Raw genomic sequence first — 23,448 nt, 5'->3', positions numbered from 1 at the left:
TATCTGGAAGGGTGTTTCTTAACTTACAAAAGTTATTTTCTGTCATATTTTTTTATTATTGATTTCTAATTATATTATGACGATGAAATGTGATCTATAAATCTCTCCTTTTTGAATTTGTTATATTTTTCTATTGTTTTGGCTGAGTAGGTTAATAATTCTGTTATTTCTAGTCACTGAGCCTTGGAAAACAGGACATCTCCAAAGAAATGCCCTCTGAAATGTCACTTGGTGATGTGACAGCATAACCTACACTGCTTGCCTACAGGCTAAATCACAGACAACTGCTCATGATTCATCGTCCCACTTTTAAAATGCATCCTAACTTACAAATCTGGAACCTTTATACCGCTAGATAGAAAACAAAGCAATTAATTATTTTTAACAGCCAGATAATTGTATCACCTTGGAATTTTTTTTTTCGAAAACAAATCACAGGCAGGTAACACTTCTGAGATGTGCCTAGCAGAAACCTGGTTTAAATTCGTATTTTCTAACCTGACATCTCAATTCCTCTGCAGCTTCCTCAGAATTAGTAGTTGAGGCAAAACTACTGCCCACTCATAAATCCAAGAGACAGGCATCTGTCTTATATACCCACGGGGCCTCAGCATGATTCTCGGAAAACTTGAGGTGAAAGGGCCCTTTACTATGAAATGCAAGTAGCTGCAGAAATACCGAGTCTCACGAAGCTTTGAAGATTTTGTACTTCATATCAGATCAGCCTTGATGATCTAACACTCATACAATGCACACATTTAGAAGAGGAAATCTTGTTTAAACCCACCAAGGAAATTCCAAACTCTTACAAAAGAATTAGCGGATATTTCGGCAAGAGTTCACTTGGAAGCAGAGTGTTATTTTCTTAAAGTTTCTTCTGAAGGCTCCTAACAACAAAGTAAAAACTTACTCAGCTCTGGGGAGTTTAAGGAAAAGAGAGAGACTATTGAGCACCCACTGTATGCCAGGCTTGGTACTTGGTACTTGGTACTACCCATTTTGCATATATTATCTCTTTAATCTTTACAAAAGTAGTCATTATAAAAAATAATTTAAGTTTATCTGCTTACAACTGTATGTAAGCATCACATTTTAAAATGGTTAATAACTGATATACCAGGAGAGGCTCATTAAAATGTAGTTTCAGCGATAATGTTGTCCCATAATACGGACCTTTTAGGGTTAAATTGAGATGCCAGTATTTTTACTGCTAAATCAGGAAGAATCTTCTTAAAACTTCCAAAATTGCAGTTTGCAGTTTCAACACATTTCTCTTCAAATACAGACTAATATACCCATCCATTTACTTTGAAGTAACCATTACATAAAAATAAATTAAATATTCAGAGTCTTCTAATCAAATGACCCTATGATTGCTAAGCCCACCTCGCACTTCTACAATTGATCAATGAATGTATCATAGAGGTAATTCTGGCTAACAACCTACATGATTGTTATGGATTGAATTGTGTCCCCCCAAAATGTGTGTCACCTTGGCTAGGCCGTGATTCCCAGTATTGTGTGGTTGTTCTCCATTTTGTGATCTGATGTAATTTTCCTATGTGTTGCCAATCCTGATCTCTGCCTGTGGTTAAAGAGGATTAGGGTGGAATGCAACACCTTTACTCGTGTCACAGCCCTGATCCAATGTACGGGGAGTTTCCCTGGGGTATGGCCTGTATCACCTTTACTTCACAAGAGATAAAAGGAGAGAGAAACAAGCAGAGAGACAGGGACCTCATGTCACCAAGCAAGAAGCCCTGGGAGCTAAGCACATCCTTTGGACCCAAGGTTTCTACAATGAGAAGCTCCTAGACCAGGGGAAGATTGATGACAAAGGCCTTCCCCCAGAACCAACAGAGAAAGGAAGCATTCCCTGGGAGCTGGCACCCTGAATTCGGACTTCTAGCCTCCTAGACTGTGAAAGAATAAATTTCTGTTTGTTAAAGCCATCCACTCATGGCATTACAGGAGCACTAGAGAAGACAATGATTTTTTTTTTTTTAAACTGGCACAAAATTTAAAGCAACACATAACCTGCCTACCTTTTTACATTCATCTTCCTGCCTTTTCACTTTGCATCTAACTTCAGGTGTCCCAAATCTCTCATTCACAAAATCCTCTGGTTCTCTATTTACCAAGGTCATTCTTTCCTCGTCTTTTCCACCTAATAGCTCCTCATTCCCCAAAATGTCACTCAAGATATATCTTTTCTGGGACACCTCCCTCCACCCACTTTCACTTTCCCCATGTGGTTGGATATTGATCCCTGTCATGCCCCGAATTACACTGTTGTTGTTGTTAGTTCCTCCCTCCACCCACTTTCACTTTCCCCATGTGGTTGGATATCGATCCCTGTCGTGCTCTGAATTACACTGTTGTTGTTGTTAGTTGCCATTGAGCTGATTCTAACTCGTGACCACCCCATGAGTGCAGAGTATAACTGCTCCACAGGGTTTTCAAGGCTGTGACCTTTCAGAAGCAGATTGCCAGGCCTGTCTTCTGAGGTGCCTCTGACTGGGTTCGACTAGTAGTCCTTAGCCATTTATGCCACCCAGGGACTCCTGAATTATGCTACCCTTACCCTGTACTTTATACAGAGCCCTGGTGGTGCAGTGATTAAGAGCTTGGTTGCAAACTAAAAGGCTGGTAGTTCGAATTTATCAGCTGCGCCTTGGAAATCCTGTGGGGCAGTTCTACTCCATCCTAGAGGGTCGCTATGAGTAGGAATTGACTTGATGGCAACAGGTTTGTTTTTTTGGTACATTGAACTGCATTAAAAAATCCAATGGAGGATGAAATCACAAAGGAGTGAACACTCGCTTTACAATAAGTAAATCTTTAAGTGAATTACTCCTTATTCATGGCAAACGTTTTTGTTATAGAAGGATAGTTTTAATCTCTGAAAACAAATCAAACTCCATGTTAATATAGCAATGTTACCTCGTCTGAGGGTTTTCACAAGCATCATCTCAGTGAATACTCACAACCACCCCTCAGCTGGAAGATGAACTGGTTTTCCTAAGATCACACAGGCAGTTGCTGGTACACATGAAGTAGAACCCGATGACCAAGTCAAGTGAACTTCTACTAGAGCACTTTTTGTTTCCCAAAATAAATGTATAGGTGAAATAAAAAAAAAAGTTGCCGTCGAGTCAATTCTGAATCATAGCGACCCAAGCTCCCCTTATTCTCATATCACGACCCATTTTGGAAGGGAGACAAAAATAGAAGGTTGATGCAGAAGTTTTCATTTTATTTTTAAACTTCCGTGTAGTGGAAGAAGCCAGGTGTTCTGCCTAAAGAGACGATACTCCTATGTTAGGGAAATGCCAACCTTGGTCGAGAAGAAAAATATAAAGTCTGCATTGGGAAGACAGTCCAACAACGGAGTACAGGGAATGGTCAGCACTGGCCTCTGCAAGGAGGAAAGGGCTAGTTGCCTGTAGGAGCTCTCAGCAAAGGTATGACTCAAAGACTATTTCAGTCCAAGGTCCTATTTCAACCTGGCTGTCCATCTGTTTTCTGAGAATGTAAAGTTGTCTGGGTCCAAGTCAGAACAGGAGATGAGATCATCTGCTAAAACCACCTGTGCAGAAGCCCCAGGAAGGCATCCTGCAATTACATAATACAGTTGTGCAATGAGAGGCCAGTTCATACCTACCCGTTACCTGACTGGATTTCTGTGCAGTCATGGAGCTTCATCCCAGGAAGGTGAGTTCGGGGTTCCAGCTAAACAGATGGAGAATGCTGCAAAAAATCATTCTTAATTTACTGCATGCAAAACAGAGACGGAAAGAGTCCATGGATAGCACGACCAGTTAAGTGCTTGACTACTGGCTGAAAGGTTGGCCATTCGAACCCACCCAGAGGTGCCTTGGGAGACAGTCCCACCCTTGAAAGCCTATGGAGCACAGTTCTACTCTGCACACATGTGGTCACTCTGAGTCGGAATCCACTTGATGGCAACTAACAACAATGGACAGGGAGGAACAATTCAAAGAACTATATATAAGAAAAAAAAAAAAAGCATTGCCATTGACTCATAGTGACCCTATAGGGCAGAGAAGAACTGCCCCATAGGGTTTCCAAGGAGCAAATGGTGGATTCAAACTGCTGACCTTTTGGTTAGCAGCTGTAGCACCTAACCACTGGGCCATCAGGGCCCCATATCAGAAAGAGTAGTTAATATATATTTTAATTGCAGACACTGACTAACTAATGACAATACATATTTATCAAAAATTACAGCCAGTCATTCTTTTCCTCCCAGCTCTTCCTCCTTAGGGTCCCCTATCTTTCATGGGGGAGTCACTGAGGACATCAAGCTCACTACTCTCTACCTTCTCTAAGACAAAAACCAAATGCACTGCCGACAAGTCAATTCTGACTCATAGCGACCCTATAGGACAGAGTAGAACTTCCCCATATGGTTTCCAAGGAGCACCTGGTGGATTCAAACTGCGGACCTCTTGGTTAGCAGCCATTGCTCTTAACCACTACACCACTACGGTTTCCCTACCTTCCCCACCCTTCCTCTTATTCCATCTTTCAACACCTGAAGCCCACACTTATCATCCACCCACACACCTCCATGGCAGTCCCTACCTCCAGGAAGAATAAGATGGAAGTACCAGGAAACTCAAGTCTCAAACACTACAGAAACTCAGGGGAATTCGTTTTTGGAAGGCTCATCAATTCACGGCTTTTGAAGCAGAAGATTTCAGTCTCCAATTTTAAGGGCGAGGAAAAGTTCAAGGTCATAATTACCATCTCTGCTATGCTGTAGATCAAATGGTCATTTACAGTTTGGCTAGAAACCTAAATGGGCAACTATAGTTTTGTTTCCATGGTAAAATGAGTTCCGGGTTCTAAACAACTGACTTGTAAACAAACATTTGGAACATTAGTATTTATAAATGTGGGCCACCTACAAAAAAGGTAATAATAAACTTTTGCCTCTCGTGTTTCATTAGATCTGCAGCAGAAAATACAAAGTATGCACATATATACCTGCGTCCTGAGACTTAACCTCCTTCTTTAGAAGCTGCTTCAACGGAAGAAGGGGTTAGTGACCACTGTTTGCTCCTGAGAGTCCTACGCGTTCATGCTTCCCACTGAGTCCAATGAGAGTAATTGGACTGTATAAGCAGTAAATATTGTGGAAAGGATTCTGAAGATTATTATGATGAAATAGTAAGGTCAACCGGTTTGGGGAGAATTTTAATCACTTTATATTGGCAAACAGAGTCAGCGGAACCTTTTGTTCCTGTAGCCCAAGGCAAAAGGTGAGCTCAAAAGGAAGCAGCTGGTTTCTTCTTAGCAAATACTGTTACCCTACTCTTGCGTGAGGGTGTGTGAACAAGGCAACTGAGCTCTCATTAACGAGATTGAGGGGACAATGATGATGTGATTCAAAAGGGAAAAATCGTTGACATAACAATGTATTAAGACTGTCCTAATCTCATTTTCTTTTCAAAGAACTGTAATCATGAGTCAAATCTGTAAGGGAACTCTTGACTTCTTCACAACTAGAACTTCACAATTAAGAGTACCCAGAATGGGCTGTGGCCAAACCAGATGAGTGAAGAAAGACAGGAGCCAGACATTCCTACTAGTGAAGGGTGGTGCCTTCAAATCCCTCAGCGGCCACGTTGGCATGAGGTAATCCTGATTGGACCCAAGATGGTGCCTGTCTCAAGGGGAGCCAATCAGATTCTCTCTCCTAGAAATTTGGAATCTGGATTTAGGAACAACAAATCGCTGGGCTTCGTTGAAGCTATGCAGTAGCCATATGAACATGAGCAGCAGGGAGAGAACAATAAAACAGATGTGCAAGAGAGGAGGTGAGATAAGAGTCAGAGAAAGAAAATTATAGAAGTTCTCATTTCCAGTTATTTCTGCAAGCCAGCTGCATTTCAGTCTTTGGGTTCTTCCAGATACTTCTTATCTTTATAATAAACGTCTCTTTTTTGTTCAAGCTAGTTCAAATTTATTGCAATTATTTAAAAACAGAAAAACCAAACTTCATTGCCATGAACTTCACTAAACTACATCACCATAAAGCAAATCAGCATCATGCTATGAAAAGAACAGAGACTTTTGAATTCTCTAATACTGGATTCAGAATCCCTTGGTGATACAATCGGTTAACGCACTCGGCTGCTACCAGAGAGATTGGAGGTTCTAGTCCACCCAGAGGCACCTTGGAAGAAGGGCCTGGTGATTCACTTCTGAAAAATTAGCCATAGAAAACCCTATGGAGCACAGCTCTTTGATACACAAAAGTCACTATAAGTCGGAATTGACTCAACAACAACTGGTATTGGTAAACCCAAAAAAGCCAAACCCATCGCCATTGAGTCGATTTCGACTCATAGTGACCCTATAGGACAGAGTAGAACTGCCCCACAGAGTTGCCAAGGAGCACCTGGTAGATTCGAACTGCTGACCTTTTGGTTAGCAAAAGTAACTCTTAACCATTACGCCACCAGGGTTTTCAGTATTGGTATTGGTAAAGCTGGGTTCAAATCTTGACTCCACTGACTATAAAACTGTCTATTCTAGGGTAAGTTCCCTAACCTCTCTGAGCCATAGTTTCCTCATGTATAAAATGTGGGTAATAACTGCCATGTATATTTGTTGGGAAAATCAGAAAAATCGTATGTAAATCCTCTGGCACATAGTAAGCATGAATTAAATGATAGCTTCTGGTAGAATTCATTGAAGCATTCCTCGTGGCACTCACAGTATTGCCATGGTCAGGTTTTTGTCTTTTTTTTAAACTGTGCTTTAGATGAAAGTTTACAGAGCAAATTAGTTTCTCATTAAGCAATTAATACACATATTGTTTTGTGACATTTGTTGCCAACCCCACAACATCTCGACACTCTCACCTTCTCGAACTTCGGTTCCCCATTGCCAGCTTTCCTGTCCCCTCCTGCCTTCTTATCCTTGCCCGTGGTTTGGTGTACTCATTTAGTCTCATTTGGTTTTATGGGCCTGTCTATTCTTTGCTGAAGAGTGAACCTCAGAAGTATCTTCACTACTGAGTTAAAAGGGTGTTGGAGGCCATACTCTCAGGGTTTCTCCAGTCTCTGTCGGGCCAACAAGTCTGATCTTTCTTTTTGAGTTAGAATTTTTTCTACATTTTTCTCCAGCTCTGTCCAGGACCCTTTACTGTGAACCCTGGCAGAGCAGTCAGTGGTCATAACTGGGCACCATCTAGTTGTGCTGGACTCAGTCTGGTGGAGGCTGTGGTAGTTGTGGCCCATTAGTCCTTTGGATGAATTTTTCCCTTGTGTCTTTTGTTTTCTTCATTCTCTCTTGCTCCAGATGGAGTGGGACCAGAAGAGTATCTTAACTGGCCACTCACAAGCTTTTAAGACTCCAGACACTGCTCATCAAAGTAGGATGTCCAACATTTTCTTTATAAAGTATGTTACGCCAATTGAGCTAGGTGTCCCAACACCACGGTTCCCCACCCTCAGCCCAGCAATTCGGTTCCTCAGGGAGTTTGGATGTGTCTATGAAGCTTCCCTGACCTTGCCTTGAACAAGTTGTGCTGGCTTCTCCAGTATTGTGTACTGTCTTACCCTTCACCAAAGTTATCCCTTACCTGTTGTCTATTTAGTATTTTTCCCTCCGCACCCCTCTCCTCCCTCGTAACCATCAAAGATTGTTTCTTTCTGTGTGTAAACCTTTTCATGGGTTTTTATAATATTGGCCTCATACAATATTTGTCCTTTTGTGATTGATTGATTTCACTCAGCATAATACCGTCCAGATTCATCCATGTTGTGAGATATTTCTCAGATTCATCATTGTTCTTTATCATTGCATAGTAGTCCATTCTGTGTATGTACCATAGTTTGTTTATCCATTCATCTGTTGATGGGCACTTAGGTTGTTTCCATCTTTTTGCTATTGTGAATAATGCTTCAATGAACATGCGTGTGCATATGTCTATTCATGTGACGACTCATATTTCTCTAGGATATATTCCTGGGAGTAGGATTGCTGGATCATATGGTATTTATATTTCTAAGGAAGCGCCATATCATTTTCTAAATGGTTGTACCATTTTGCATTCCCACCAGCAGTGCATAAGAGGTCCAATCTGCCTGCAGCCTCTCCAACATTTGTTATTTTTTGTTTTTTTGATTCATGCCAGTAATGTCAGGGTGAGATGGGATCTATTGTGGTTTTGATTTGCATTTCTGTAATGGCTAGTAATCTCGAGCGTTTCCTCATGTGCCTGTTAGATGCCCAAATGTATTCTTTGGTGAAGTGTCTGCTCATATCCTTTGTCCATTTTTTAATTGGATTATTTGTCTTTTTGTGTAGAGGTGTTGGATTTTCCTGTATATTTTAGAGATTAGACCTTTGTCGGATTTGTCACAGCCAAAGCTTTTTAACCAGTTTGTAGGTTCTCTTTTTACTATTTTGGTGACCTAATCCTCTTGATAGGAGGATGTGTCTTAGTTTCCTAGTGCTGCCATAACAGAAATGCTACAGGTGGGTGGCTTTAAAGAACAGAAATGTATTTTCTCTCAGTTTAGGAGGTTAGAACTCCAAATTCGGAGTGTAGCTCTAGGGGGAGGCCCTTCTTTGTCTATTTCAGCTTCTGGAATCTGGTAGTCTTTGGTTCCTTAGCTATCTTCACATGATATCTATCTTCCCCCATTTGTGCCTCCTTAGTTCTGTATGGAAACCCTGGTGGTACAGTGGTTAAGTGCTTCAGCTGCTAACCTAAAGGTCAGCAGTTTGAATCCACCAGGCACTCCTTGGAAACTTTGTCCTATAGGGTCACTACGAGTTGGAATCACTCAATGGCAGTACGTTGGAATCACTCAATGGCAGTGCGTTTGTTTGTTTTGCCTCTGTGTCCATGCTGCTCCTTATAACTCAGAAGTGAATGGGTTTCGGACACCCCCCACCCCTTATGACCTTATTAACATAACAAAGAAAACCCTTTTCCCAGATGGGATTACATCCACAGGCATAGGCATTAAAACTCCAATATATTTGGAGGGAACATAATTCAATATAAAACAGAGGGTTAAATACACAAACTAGAACTTATGGATGCATAAAAATGTATATTTTTTTTAATTTCTTTACTTCACAAAATAATTCGACCCAAGTTTCTTTATATTATGAGTTCCCTAGTGTATGTAAAGTACGGTTTGGTTTTATAGTATTTTATTTAGCTGTACCATGTAACACAGGTTACTACTGTATTTATGGGGAAAGTCCTAGGGAAAGCCCAGTAGCAGCTCTAACCAAGGGATCACTTCTTTAACAATCTATTCCCCCTCCCCCATCTATTTACATGTTAGAGCAATGGTTCTTATCCTAGGGGAGGTCATAGGCCCCTTTGAGAATATGATCGAACTATAAGCTCTCGCTTCAGAAGATTCACATATGTACATAAATACAAAACTGTGTACACTGTCTACTAGTGTGCATGGTCCTGCTGAGCTTCATCCATGAATCCCTAAGGACTGAATAGTCTGACAGACTTCTTTATTTGGCATTTATTCAAATTCTCTCTCAGAATGTACTCCTAGGTACAATATCCTGTCTTCCACTGACAAGAGATGACCTGCCTTTACCCCCACCCCCCAGGCTAATACTTTTGAAAGGCATTTCGGTGGACTCTCGTTTACTGCAAGGAGGACCTAAATTAAATATTCCCAAAATAGTCTTTACATACTCTTCCATAGCACTTACTTTACTACATTTCAAGTACTGGCTTCCTTGTCTGTCTCCCATACCAAACTGAAGGAGGGTAGGAAATGTCTAGAATTATGCTTCATATAAATATAGGAGGTATTTAATAAATGGTAAGTAAATAAACAAAATACAAACTATGATTCATGCTGGCCCTCCATTCAAGAAATAGAAAATTTATGATAATCTAAAAACCAAAAACCAAACCTGTTGCCAACAAGTTGATTCCAACTCATAGTGACCCTATTCGACAGAGTAGAACTGCCTCCTATGGTTTCCAAAGAGTGGCTGGTGGATTCGAACTGCCAACCTTTTGGTTAGCAGCCAAGCTCTTAACCACCGCGTCACCAGGGCTCCAACACTAAAGGCAATAATAGAGTTTTGATCCACTTCCGCACATCACCAGAAAATAAAGAATTAAATTTTCGGCAGTGGAGCTCTAATACAGTGCATAACCTCTGGTCTTCATCGATTCTCTTCTACTCTAAGACATTTCTAAAATATATGCCACTTTAGGCACAAACATGTGAGCATACACATGTACACACCACAAATAAGCGCCAGATTTCCATGAGATCATCTTGTACCACAATCAGACAAAATAAATTCACTTGTTACTTCTCATATATGTTATGGGTAGAGATGGAGATGAAAAGGAGAATTGGGGTACAGAGACACCTCAAGGCACATACACTGCCCTCAATGATACTTTGACCTAATAGTAAACCCAAACTTGAAACAAGTTAAAAATAGATACACAGAGCAAACCCTAGTCTTGCCTCTATATTATTACCACCAAAACTGATACATAAGTAATTTCTAGACACCACCTTCTTACCCATACTTGATAGCTTTTTATTTATTCATTCAACAAATATTTAATAAATTCCTACTATGTGCCAGGCACCTGACAATCTACTTCCAAAAAATCCACCATTGAAAATCCTGTGGAGCACAGTTCTATTCTGGCACACATGAGGTCACCATGAGTCAAAGTCAATTCAATGGCAACTGGTTGGGTTTTTTGTTTGTTTGTTTGCTTGTTTATGTGCCAGGTATAGCGCTAGAACCTAGGAATACAAAGGTAAACAAGAACACTAGGGTACCTGATCTCACAAAGACTCTCTTTCCTATAAAGGGCAAAATAATAAAGTGTGCTGGATGCAGTAAGAAGGGAGCTGCAGGTTCCATGGAAGCATTTAGCTAGGGGAGCTTAAATTTGGTGTAATCTAGAGCAATCATTTCAAAATCTAATCCCCAGAACAGCATCATTAGCATTACCCTTTGACTGTTTTTTTGTTTGTTTTTTTAAGGTGTGTGTGGGGTAAAATGGAAACCCTGATGGCATAGTGGTTAAGAGTTATGGCTGCTAACCAAAAGGTCAGCAGTTCGAATCCACCAGGCACTCCTTGGAAACTCTATGGCGCAGTTCTAATCTGTCCTATAGAGTCGCTATGAACCAGAATCAACTCGATGGCAGTGGGTTTGGTTTTGGTTTGGTGGGGTAAAACATATATAACAAAACATTTGCCATTTCAACCAATTTTACTTGTACAAATCAGTGATACTAATTATGCTCACTATGTACCTTGCTGGCTAAGAATACTGAACATACCATGGACTGCCAGAAGAATGAACAAATCTTTCTTGGGAAAAGTACAGCCAGAATGTTCCTTAGGAGCAAGGATGGCAAGACTTCGTCTCACATACTTCTGACATGTTATCAGGAGGCACCCGCCCCTGGAGAAGGACATCATGCATGGTAAAGCAGACACTCAGAAAAAAAAGAGGAAGACCCTCAAGGAGAAGGATTAACACAGTGGCTGCAACAATGGGCTTAAGTATAGCAACGATTGTGAGGATGGCGCAGTACCAGGCAGTACTTCATTCTGTTGTACGTGGGGTCACAACGAGTGGGAACCAACTTGATGCACCTAACAACTACAACATGCACCTTGTAATGCTTTAACAAACTTTCCAGCTGACTCCAGTAAACACTAGAATAACCTAGACAGCTTTAAACAATACTGACACTCAAACCCCATTTCAGAGCCATTACATTAGAATCACTGATACTTTTAAGACTCCCTAACTGATCCTAATGAGGAGCCCAGGCTTTAGAACTATTTGTCCAGAGGGTCAGGAAAGACGCCCATATGGAAGTGACATTTGAGCAGAGAGCTGGATGAGTAGGACTCAGAAAATGAAGAAAAAATGTTGGAGGCAGAGAAAACAGCATGTTTGAAGGCCAGACGGCAGAAAAGCATGGTGTATTTGAGGAATTTAAAGACTTTAATAGGGCTGGAATTTAGAGAGGTTGAGAAAGAGTGCTTTAAGATTAGGGGGGAGAGGTAGGCCACATGATGAAGAAGGAAGTAGGCTAAAAGCGTTTATCTAAACAGCAACTGGAAGCCTTTTTATGCAACTTGATATTACAGTGAAACCTGTGAGAGCCTGACCTTGACAGGACTGCCTTGTTTTTCCAGGTCTCACAAGTTTTCAGCCTTTGGGGGGGTGCAGTCTTATCAGTTTTCTATAGCTCTCTAGTAAGAATCCTACTTCATATATACCCAGAAAGTGTTTCTTTTTTTCATAGGGCTGGAAAAGAAACTAAACCATTTTTTATGATTTGCATGTTTATTCAAACTATGTACGGATATGTGCATATTATTCAAAGAAAGATATGTATAAAATTCACTTTTACTTATACAGTAAAACCTGCAAAAGCTAGAACCTGTGTAAGGCAGAAACCTGTCAGAGAAGGGAAGCTCAAATATTTTCCACTAAAACAAGTGATAGAAAAGTGGTAGGACTGCACCCCGTCAAAGGTGGAAAGTTTGCAAGTCCCAGAAAAACAAGGCAGTCCTGTCAAGTTCCGACTCTCATAGTTCTCACTACTTCTTGGAACCACAGCACTAGGTCTGTGTTTTTTTAACTATCACTTTGGCTGCAGTGTAAAAATAGGTTGAAAGGAAGCAAAATTTAATGCAGGTGCATCTAGATAACAGGCTGCTGCAGGAGTCCAGGTGAGAGACGTGAACAGCTTCACACATTACTTAATAGAACCATAGGACTAGGTGATTAATACAGGAGCCCTGATGGGACAATAGTTAATCGCTCAGCTGCCAACTGACAGGTCAGTAGTTTGAACCCACCAGTGGCTCTGTGGGAGAGAAGACCTGGTGATCTGCTCCCGTAAAGATCACAGCCTAGGAAACTCTATGGGGCAGTTCTACTCTATCGCAAGAAGTCGCTAGGAGTCAACTCAATGTTACACAAATTAATGGGGTGCTGAGAATGTGGGAATTCAAGGACTCAATGTTGATTTCCATGTTTCTGATAAGAGAAACTGAGTGGGTGATTTTGGAGGGAAAGTACAAGTTCAGGTTCAAGCACGTGGAGTTCCAGGTGGGATATATAAGTGAATGTCTAGCTGGCTTTTGACACATGCTTGCAGAGCAGAAGAGCAGAGCAATCTTTGCTGAAAATACTGATTTAGGATTAGTCTGCTTATTTATGTCTTTTGAAGCTATGGACATGAGAAGACCTAGAGAGTAATTCAGGTTTAAAATAAAGAGCCTGGAGCCTAATCCCTTAGGAACACTAAAGAATAGAGGAGAAAGAGTTAGCAAAGGATACAAAAAGAAATGGCCAGAGAGTAGGAGGAAAGCCATGGGACCAAGAGAATATAAGTATACAAAAGCCAAGGTAAGAGAAGGCTCTGAGAAGCACAGAAAAGATTCCAGCATCAAATGCCAGTAAAAGTTCAAACAAGATAAAGACCAAAAGGGTCCACTGGATTGGGGAGATTACAGGTCAATGTTGACTTTGACAAGAGAAGTTTCAGAAAGTGGTAGAGATGAATACCAATTTGTAATGGGTTGAGGTGTGAGCTGGAGGTAAGAAGATAGAGGCGGCAAGTTGGTAGCATGATTGAGAAATATGAATGTAAAGATAAAGAGATAGATTGGTACCTAGAGGAGAATGTGGAATTAATGGAATATGCATTATATATACATAATATATATAATGCATTTTAAAAGCAAATGTAAATGACAGAGAAATAGAAGACACTGGCAAGAGATAGGATAAATTATAGACAAGAAGTTGGACCATGATGTGAAGCAGTTGGACCATGAATCCAAGAGTAGAGCTTGCCTTAGATAAGAGAGGGACAACTCTTCCTTAACTAAAAGACTTGCCACAAGGTGAGGCTTTGCAGCAAGGCAAGTGCTTCTGTGTTCACTTTTACTTTGTGCTTCCGTCAGGAAATTGATTACAGACCCTGGGATATTAGTAAATACTCTCATTACACTTAGCATGGGAGTTGCTGAGAATGAGTTTCATTTGGAGCATTTCAATCCATCAATGGAGCTTTAACATACATTATCAGAAAAATGTCTGAAAACATGAGAGTTGAACTGGTCAGACCAACTACATTGTAATCAATTTGTCCCTGGGACTTCCCCTGAATTTTACTGAAATTCCTGTGTCGCTGGAAACCCCCTCAGTCCCAGGCAAACTGGGACAATTTGTCACACCAGATTTGTCTTAAAATGTGGCTGCTTCTATTGAGTCTGGAGTCCCTGGGTGGTACAAACGGTTCACACACTTGGCTACTAACCAAAAGGTTGGAGGTTCAAGTCTACCCAGAGGTGTCTCAAAAGAAAGGCCTGGGGATGTACTTCCCAAAAATCAACCATTGAAAACCCTATGGAGCACAGTTCTACTGTGACACGCATCAGGGTCACCATGAGTCAGAATCAACTTAATGGCAACTAGCTTTTTTTTCTATTGAGACTAAGACATACAGTGTCCACCTTCAATCTGTTACTTTTCCATAATAAATCTCTCACATAATAAATTATCAAGGTTAACTTACTTATATTTTTAACCCTAACTAAATCTTACTGAGTTTGCTTACCTACTGGGTACAGTAGTATTTCTTTTTATCCCTTCATGGAGTCTGTAAAGGAAAGTGTTAACACAATTTGTTCTATTTGCAATCTCATTCTATAGGAACCTGGGATGACATGGCATACAAAGTATAACTTATGAATCTGCTGAATTTTTTTCTCTTTTTGCCTTTTTAGGAAAACTAAGTGGTTGTTCAGTACACAGTACAAAAACATTTTTGAGTCTACAACAGAAAGAAAACATAAGCCTTTAATAATTTAAAATTTTGCTTGCTTTGCTAACCAGATGGACTCTGGAGGAATAAATTACAGTAGATGCACAAATATCCTAATATGAGAATGATTCAGAAACTTTATTAGAGTAGACAACATAATCTAGATTTATACCTAAAGTTAGGCTACTAATTTTTGTTGAATGGGAGCCAAAGCATTTTAAATGAAAGGGCAGAATTAAATGGGTATAGTTCAATTAAAAAAAATGAGTCAAGAGGTGGAGCCAACATGGCACTAAAGACAGAAGCACCACACTATCTCTTCACAGCAAAGACCCAAAAACTAAGTAAAACAGAGACAAACATCAATCCTGGAACCTTAAGCATCAAATGAAGAGCAAAAGAACTCAACCAAGCACCGAATGGAATCAGAAACTGACAGAAAACAGAGAGTGAGGAGAGAGACAGAGTGGAGTTCCCCTATCAGCTAATGCAGCATGGATTCATCATCTTGGACTCCTCAGCCACCAAGACTGGCAGACAGGGAGCACGGGAAGGCAGTTTCATGGAGCTCCCAGAAGAAGACAGAGGACCCGGTAACAGCTACTCAATCTTTCCCACGCCTCACTCTTCTACCCCTGCTCAGCCTCCCCTGCCTCCTGGTGGCCCTCAGTTACTCAGCCAGGGAGGTGTTGGCTCTGTGCTGCTGAGATTCACCCCACCCATACCAGCCAGCCCCTTCAGTGCCATTTTCTTGTTGCTGCTGTGGCTTTCGGGGGCTTCTTTTGTTTTCTTCTCTCTCTCTCACCTCTTCCCCTTCTTTTCTCTCGAACACCTGGTTCCGTGTGCCATCTCTGCTTCTTCTTCACAGGCTGTGAACCACCGCTCTACTGAGGAACCACTTCCCAGTCCACACTGCCACACCACTGGGATCCCTGGGAGCTTTTTGTTTGTTTTTCCTTTTTGTTTTTCTTCATCTCTCAGTTTCTCATCTCTCCTCTTTCCATTTTTTCCTGTCTCCTGAATACCTGGTGCTGTGTGCCATCTTCACCCCTTCTAGATGGGCTGTGCAGTGCCTAGCAGCTTGGGAGCCACTTCCTCAGTTGACACCACCAAGGCAGTGGAGACCCTTGGGTATTTTTTTTTTCTTTTCTCAATTCCTTATTTCTCTCTACCACCCTTCCCTTCTTTTCTCCTGAACACCTGGCGATGTATGCCATCTCTGCTCCTTCTAAATGGGCTGTGCAGTGCCATGCAGCTAGGGAGCCACTTCCCTGGTCTGCACCACCACACCAATGAGCTCCTACAGGGCATCTTTTTTTTCTGTCTCTCTTCTTTTCTCCATTTCTTGTCTACCTCTACCTTCCTTCCTTATCCCTCTTTGGAACACCTGGCACCATGTGCTATCTCCACTCATTCTTGATGGGCTGTACAGTGCTGTTCAGCTGAGGACCCACTTCCGGTAGGTTCCCTTGGTGCATTTTTTTTTTCTCCTTTCATCTTTTCAATTTCCGTTGTACTTCCCTTCCTTTCCTTCCTCCCAACTACCTGGCATCTTTCTTTCTCAGTTTCTTGTCTCTCTCTACATTCCTTCCATTCAATTCTCCCAACCAGCTAGCTGCATGTACATTTCCCTCTCCTGTTTTTTTTTTAATCTAGTTTATCTCTCTCTCCCTTCCTTCCTTTCCTTTCTCCCACCCATCTGGCTGCATGTGCCACATCTGCCCCTTCTTGACAGGCAGTGCCTTACTGCCTGGCCAGAAAGCCAGTGACACACAGCTTCCCCGGGTCTGTGCCACTCTAATGGCAGGCTCCCTCAGCACTTTTTTTTTGGAGGGGGGCTCTTGTTTCTCCCTCCTCTTTCTCTTCTTTCCCACATCCACTTATCTCCACATATCACAACCTCCCCCACCCTCCTGCCTACCTGCACTGTGCACTGAACATCATACCCCAGAGCAGCACAGGCACAGCCTATCAGAATCTGCCCTGCACTGACTCCCAGCCCCACCCTTCAGCCCAGTATGTGCGCCAGATAACCCATCCCAGCCCCTCCGCTTCAGCTGGACCTGCCATGCTGCACCACAGCTGAGCAACTGGCCCTGCCCCTCCAAAAAAGTAGTGAGAAGTATTGTGCCCACAGATGAGCAAACAACAAAGAACACCTAGCCCACCTGCTCACACATATCCACAAACAAAAAAGCAGGACAAAACAAATCTACAATCATAAACAAAGAAAATAACTACTGAATGTCCCAAAGAGAGCAGACAATATCAAAACATATTTAAAAAACAGGACAGGATGGTTCCAGCAGGCATCCAAAATAAAACACCAGATGACTTTCCATTGGAAAAAAAGACACTGGAACTACCTGATAGGAAATTCGAATCTCTAATATTCAGAGCTATTCAAGAGTTAAAGGAAAAATCAGACAAAAATGAGGAAAAAATAGTCAAAATCATGGAAAAGACAGACAAAACAAAGGAAAAATTCAGGAAAATAACATGGTAACAAAATGTCAAAATACATTCACAGATACAAATCATATAAAAACAACAATAAGAAATCAAAAAAATAAACAAGAAGAGTTCAGAAATGGACAGTGTCTTAGAAGGCCTGAGGAGCAGGTTTGAAACACTGGAAGATAGGATCAGCAAAACTGAAGACTAATACTTGGATACCGCTTTGTTTGAGGAAGAATCGGAAAAAGAATGAAGAAAAATGAAGAAACCCTGAGGATTTTGTGGGATACAATCAAAAGCAAAAATATGTGAGTGATTGGAGTTCCAGAACAGGGGAAGAAAATGGAAAACACAGAGAGGATCAATGAAGAATTGCAGACAGAAAACTTCCCTAATATGAAAGATGAAAAACAGACCATCCAAGAAGCTCAATGAACTCCATATAGGATAGACCCCAAAAGAAAAGCACCAAGGCATATCATAATCACACTTGCTAAAGCCAAAGCCAAAGAGAGAATCCTGAGAGCAGCTTGAGAAAAACAAAAGGCTAAATACAGAGAAGAAACAATAAAACTAAGCTCTGATTACTCGGCAGCAACCATGCAGGTAAGAAGGCAATGGGATGACATATACAAAACCTTGAAAGAAAAGAATTGCCAACCAAGAACAATATATCCTACAAAACCATCGTTCAGATATGGTGGTGAAATTCGGACATTTTCAAATAAACAGAAATTAAGAGAATATGTAAAAACCAAACCAAACTTACAAGAATTATTAAAGGAGTTCTTCAGTTTGAGAACAAACAACATCAGATGACAGCATGAATCTAGGAAGCAGCCAGATACCAAACGAGGTAATGAACTCTCAAGGATTAATCAAAACTAAAAGATTTACCACATGGAACCAGAGAAGTTAATCTGTAAATGACAACAATATCAGAACAATAAAAGAGGGAATAAACAGCATCAGGACTTCACTTCTCTTTATGGCTGAGTAGTATTCCATTGTGTGTACATAGCACATTTTGTTTATCCATTCATCTGCTGATGGACATTTTGTTTGTTTCCACCTTTTCGCTACTGTAAAAAGTGCTGCAATGAACATTGGTGTATAGGTTTCTGTTTGTATTCGTGCCTTCATTTTCTGGGTATGCATAATATACACATTATGTTTAATTGTGCATACTCATATTATCTCCAGGAATATTCTTTATCAATAGTACTGACCAGTGGCTAACAGGACCCTAATTGTAGCTTCTTGAAACTCTGGCTTTCAGTGAGGCTGACCCCTCTTTAGCGTGGCAAAGAAGGGGTAACTTCAGTTGTCCAAGTCTATCAGTGTTTCCATCTCTCTTCACCTCCCCAACCAGTGCATGGTTTAGAAATAGGAGGATCCTAGCCAATGAATGAAACCAGTCAGAGGCCTTATTGGGAAGTCTTGTTCTTAATGCAGGACATAAGGAAAAGACATGTGATCACTTTCATTTTCCTGCTTCTGGCCATTGCTGAATAAGGAAGGATATGATGCTTGGAACTGCTGGAGCCATTTTTCAACCAATCATAAAAAGACATCAGCTGCCATGCTGAGAATGGCAGGACCAGGGCTTTGAACCAGTTCTCCCTGGTTCACTCATGGCCAAGGAAATGACACCAGAACATACCCAAATTTTAAAAATTTGAGTGAACCAGAACCATAACTGGAATGAGAAAATCTTAATCGCCCTCTTAGAAAACAAGGGCAGCATATGCATTGCATAGCAACCAAATCTCTTGCCCTTCGGATTTTGTACAGAATTGGAAACAGCAGTGTCCCACTCAAAGATGGCAGCTGACCGTGCCGCTTTGAATGTGTGTCACTCTCCTCAGTCCTGGCAATACCCAATCTCACCCACGAAGCTCAGGAAAGGGCTGTCTATGCCTCTTCTAAGTCTCCCATTCCAGGGCTTTAGCCCATAATTTTTCCCATTCTGGTTATGGTTCCAGATCATCCAAATTTTAAAAATTCAGGTCTGTTCCAGTTTTGCTTCACTCGCCATGACTGAACAAGTTTAAACTGGTTTGAAGCCCTGGGTCAGACAGAAGGATGGAAGTAACATGGGTCCTTGATGATACTGTTGAGCTGCTAAATTAATCATTTCTTGAAACACCTCCCATCTGCAATTCTGATTAGGTAGACTAATAAATTTTCCGCATTTCATAAACTACTTTTACCCAGGTGTCTTTGCCTGGGTTCTCTAGAGAAGCAAAACCAGTAAATTGTATAAATAGAGAGCAAGAGAGATTTATATCGAGGAAATGGCTCACACAGTTGTAGAGGCTGGAATGTGCCAAGACTGTGGATCAGAATAGAGGCTTCTCCTGATTCACATAGCTGGCAGGACTGGCGAACCTAAGATCAGCAGGTCAGAAAGCAGGGCTCTTAATTACAGGCTGTGAAGATCAACAAATCCCATGATCAGCAGGCAAGACCACAAGGCTTCTCCTGATTCATGTAGCTGTAGGGGCTGGTAAACCCAAGATCAGTAGGTCAGAGAGCAGGGCTCTTGCTCACAGGTTATGAAGATCAACAAATCCCACGTTCGGCAGGTAAGCTGCTAGCTCGAGTCCCAAGAGCCAGAAGTCAGATGAACAGGAGCCAGCTGTAGGATCCAGAGTGGGCAAAAAGCCAGAATGTCTGCTTATACTCAGATGCAGGAACACACACCCAAGGAAACTCCCTTTCAGCTGATTGGCTACTCACAGCAGATTACATCATGGCAGTAATCACATATAAACACTGAGAATCATGGCCCAGCCAAGCTGACACACAATCTTAACCATCACACCAGGCTTCTGTTACTTGCAGCCAACAGTTGCTGATATGTCTAAAGTAGGATATTTCTAAAACACCGATGATTTCAAAAGGAATAATACATCTGTATCAGTTAATGCCCATTATTTCTAAAATACTAAGGCGTTAGGTAGAAATTGCTGTGGAATGAATGAAACATAATAATATGTTAATGTTCTTCATCACTCACAATCATACTAATTACACACTATTTGGTTATTTACGTCTCCCTACCCTTGAATTCTTGCTGTAAACTTTGTACCAAATAACCCAGAAGAAACAGCAGGAAGTTTTGACATCATATTCACATCTACAACTTCACTTACCAAACATGCCAAAAATTGACCGTGTTATTGACGAACACAAATTCATGAATATAACCTAAAGGTTGGCAATTTGAACCCATATACAGGTACCGTGAAAGAAAAGGCCTGGTGATCTGCTTCTGTTAAGATTACATCGAAGAAAACCCTATGAAGCAGTTCTACTCTCTAACTCATGGGATCACTATGAGTCAGAATCAACTAAGTGGCAACTAACAACAAGATAATGATATATAAATCATAATCTTTCTGGTATGTGTTCTAAACTAAAATTAGGGATTAGTAGTCTAACACTTTGAGAAAAGATTAGAACTAAAAGAATACTATACGGTAGTGGGAAATCATTGTCAAATAGGGCTAGTTAGTAGCCTGAGAATAAATAGGTCCCTAAGTGGCACAAACAGTTTGCACTCAACGGCTAAGCTAAAGGTTGGAGGTTCAAACCTACCCAGCAGTACTACAAAAGAAAAGACCTGGCAATCTGCTTCTGTTAAGATTACAGCCAAGAAAACGCAATGGCATAGTTTTACTCTGTAACACATGGGGTCATCATGAGTCAGAATTAACTTGACAGCAACTAACAAGAACAACAGTAGCCTGAGAAATTAGGTTGGGTTTTTATGTACCATCGATTCACCTCAGATACCCAAGCATTAACACTATTAGTGGAAAATAAAATTCTAAAGCTGCCCTTGTTCCTCCTCAACCCAGCTCAGCTACAAGAGAAACCCTTTAAAGGTATATTTTATTCACTTACCCAGCCATCTGCTGCTAAGCTTTTTACTCTCCCGGAAAAGTATGGTCGACTTTTGTGATGGGAAGGGAAGCTTGGAAGGGTGATGGTTTCACTTAATTCCTCAGAAATAAAGGCATATTGTGCAACCTTTATGGGTAGCATCATTATTTTTATGTTTTCTGAGTTCTCAGAATCTGTCGATATCCACAATACTATCATTCTAGTCCCAAAAGTTCTTTGCAATAGTTAAAACATGAATTAAGATGTTTCCACAAACGGATGGGATACTGGAAGCACTCACTTGTCTATGCCAAGAAATTTGGAAGAGAGCTAGCTGGCCAACCAAGTAGAAGACAGCCATATTTGTGCCCATTTCAAAGAAAGGTGATCCAACAGAACGTGGAAATTATCATATCATTAATAGCACGCACAAGTAAAATTTTGCTGAAGATAATTCAAAAACAGTTGCAGTAGTACATCGACAGAGAACTGCCAGAAATTTAAGCCAGATTCAAAATAGGATTTGGAACAAGGGATATTATTGCTGATGTCAGATGGATCTTGGCTGAAAGCAGAGAATACCAGAAAGATGTTTACCTGTGTAGACATTCAACTATGTGGATCATAACAAATTATGGATAACAGTGCAAAGGATGGGAACTCCAGAACACTTAATTGTGCTCATCAGGGACCTGTACGTAGACCAAGTGACAGCCATTCAAACAGAACAAGGTGATACTGCATGGTTTAAAATCAGAAAAAGTGTGTGCCAGGGTTGTATCCTTTGATCATAATTATTCAATCTGTACACTGAGCATATAATCCGAGAAACTGGACTATATGAAGAATGTGGCATCAGGTTTGGAAGAAGACTCATTAAAAACTGTGATATGAAAATGACACAACCTTGCTTACTTAAACTGAAGAAGACTTGAAGAACTTACTGATGAAGATCAAAGACCACAGCCTTTAGTATGGATTCTACTTCAACATAAAGAAAACAAAAATCCTGACAACTGGACCAATGAGCAACATCATGATAAACAGAGAAAATACCAAAGTTGTCAAGGATTTCATTTTGCTTGGATCCACAATCAATGCCCATGGAAGCAGCAGTGAAGAAATCAAATGATGCATTGCATTGGGCAAATCTGCTGCAAAAGGCCTCTTTAAAGTGTTAAAAAGCAAAGATGTCACTTTGAGGACTAAGGTGCACCTGACCCAAGCCATGGTATTTTCAGTCCCCTCATATGCATGAGAAAGCTGGACAATGAATAAAGGAGACCGAAGAATAATTGATGCTTTTGAATTATGGTGTTGGAGAAGAATATTGAGCATATCATGGACTGCCAGAAGAACGAACAAAAACCTGTCTTGGAAGAAGTATAGCCAGAACGCTCCTTAGAAGGAAAGATGGCAAGATTTCGTGTCACCTACTTTGGACATGTTATCAGGAGGGACCAATCCTTGGAGAAGGACCTCATGCTTGGTAAGGCGGAGGGTCAGCAAGAAAGAGGAAGATGCTCAACGAGATGGCTTGACGCAGTGACTGCAACAATGGGCTCAAACATAGCAACGATTGTGAGGATGGCACAGGACCGGGCAGTGTTTCGTTGTTTTGTGCATGGGGTTCCTATGAGTCAGAACTGGCTCAACAGCATCTAACAACAACAGTTCTTTTTTAGAACATCCTTAGTAATGTTCCCCTCCTTAACAGAGCTCCAGAAACAGAACAAGTGCCACAGTGAGATCAGAAACCAAAGTTCTTAAAACAGAGTAGTTACTTGGAGGAAACAGAGCACCAGTGGTTCTAAGCCCTGGTCACGTGCTAGAATCCTTTACGGTGCCTTTGAAAAACTGCAGGAGTCCCTGAGTAGCACAAATGTTTAAGTGCTTTGTGACTGACTGAAAGGTTGGTGTTTTGAATCCACCCAGAGGCACCTCAGAAGAAAGGCCTGGATCTACTTCCTCAAGATCACAGCCATTGAAAACCCTATGGAAAGGAGGGAGTTTTTGCTTAGGAGGCAGTGAATTTATGTTAATGGTGGTGGAATAATTTGGAAAAGGATATCAAGAATAGTTGCCCAATTTGAAGAGTGTCACTGAACTATGCATGTAGAAATTGTTGAATTGGCATAGATTTTGCTGTGCATTTTTTCACCATAATTAAAAAAAAAAGGAAAACCCTATGGAGCCGACTTCTACTCCGATATACATGATCAGAATCGACACAA

The 23,448-nt window shown here is 41.0% G+C and overlaps 1 protein-coding gene across 3 annotated transcripts in view; it reads right to left on the bottom strand.

Moving 5' to 3' along the window:
* RNF144B (ring finger protein 144B) overlaps positions 1–23,448 on the bottom strand; it is a 222,446-nt gene that overhangs the window by 101,464 nt on the left and 97,534 nt on the right. For 2 of the 3 annotated variants that reach the window (XM_064281232.1, XM_064281226.1), the window contains exon 2: positions 3,665–3,750. The exons of the other annotated variant lie outside the window; for it this stretch is intronic. The gene's annotated coding sequence lies outside the window, so the exon portion shown is untranslated. The remainder of the gene's footprint in view (positions 1–3,664; positions 3,751–23,448) is intronic. 3 annotated transcript variants of the gene reach the window in all.

Source organism: Loxodonta africana, chromosome 1 (genome assembly GCF_030014295.1).
Source record: "Loxodonta africana isolate mLoxAfr1 chromosome 1, mLoxAfr1.hap2, whole genome shotgun sequence".
Lineage (NCBI taxonomy): Eukaryota > Metazoa > Chordata > Mammalia > Proboscidea > Elephantidae > Loxodonta > Loxodonta africana.
Note: the sequence above shows the minus strand (reverse complement) of the source record. Positions and strands in the feature narration are given on the sequence as shown.